Source organism: Anneissia japonica, unplaced genomic scaffold (assembly GCF_011630105.1).
Source record: "Anneissia japonica isolate Jap-2015-1 unplaced genomic scaffold, ASM1163010v1 scaffold9_len2422644_cov172, whole genome shotgun sequence".
Taxonomy (NCBI): Eukaryota; Metazoa; Echinodermata; class Crinoidea; order Comatulida; family Comatulidae; genus Anneissia; species Anneissia japonica.
In genome coordinates this window covers 2387996-2389435 of record NW_022758107.1, presented here as the reverse complement: position 1 = coordinate 2389435, position 1440 = coordinate 2387996, and positions in this window count along the sequence as shown.

Genomic DNA, 1440 nt, shown 5'->3' with positions numbered 1-1440 from the left:
TATATATATATATACATATATATATACATATATATATCATATATAAATATATATCTTATATATATATATATATATATATATATATAATGTGTGGGTGTGTGTGTGTGTTAGTATTATCTAACCATATTACATTCTGTGATTTACTTATATTTACCTACATCAGTGATTTTATAATATGCTAATGTTCATTATCACTTTCTTCATTACTGTCACTGTCTGATGAATGAGAAACACTAGACAACAGCTCAGCAACTGCTTCTGGGCCAGCCTGCTTTTCTGACAAGACAGGTCTCAATTTACCATCTTCCATAAACCAGCCTAGTTTGCATGGATCAGGGATTTCTGGATGAATAACAGAATCCTGGCTCCACATATTGGCCTGCAGATGTACATGCATTATATGCTGATATAAGGCTCCTGCAGTTGATGGCAGCTTATCTAATCCTGGTGCACTGCAGACCCACCTAGACAAAGACCTTTTCAAACATATCTGCTTTTATAGCATTATTTAGACCTATAAAGCACAAAAATTCCAATCCACTTGCTCTGGGGGTTTCGCCGACCCCACCGGGGCTTCGACCGTGGACCTCACGCCCAGCAAACCCCCCTTGAAAGAACCTGGCTACGGGCCTGAAAATTTTTATCACAACCGGTGATAGCATGGAAGCCTGGTAGTGTCACTGCTCTTTCTTGTCCAAGATGATCGTATATTGGCTGAAGAGCCACTCTTTTTCTGGTTTCAGCGGTACCTATCACAATTCACACGGCAAGATGTCAAAACAAACACCCCAGAGCATCCTCCAACAACAGCTGTAAGCACAAGAAGAAGCTGATACTCTAATGATTCCACATGGCATAGAAGTGGCCTCTGAATCTGGAAATGATACAGACTGGTTTGTATTGATCTTCAGAAAACTTCCACTTGGCATGAATACTGGAATTTTTGTAGTCTTCTCGTAACGAAGAAAGTATCTGCTAAAGATGCCTCAACTTTACGATTGAAAAGATTCAAAACTCTGCCAAACAATCAAGGCGTAGATAAGCTGCCACCAACTGCAGGAGCCTTATATCAGCATATATTGCGTGTACATCTGCAGGCCAATATATGGAGCCAGGATACTGTTATTCATCCAGAAATCCCTGATCCATGCAAACTGGGCTGGATTATGGAAGATGGTAAATTGAGACCTGTCTTGCTGTCTCTTATACACATCTAGATGTGTATAAGAGACAGTATATATTATATACGTATATATACGTATATATACATATATATGCATATATATACATATATATATACATATATATATACATATATATATATACATATATATATATCATATATAAATATATATCATACATATAGCCTATGTATAATGTGTGTGTGTGTGTGTTAGTATTATGTAACCATATTACATACTGTGATTTACTTATATTTAC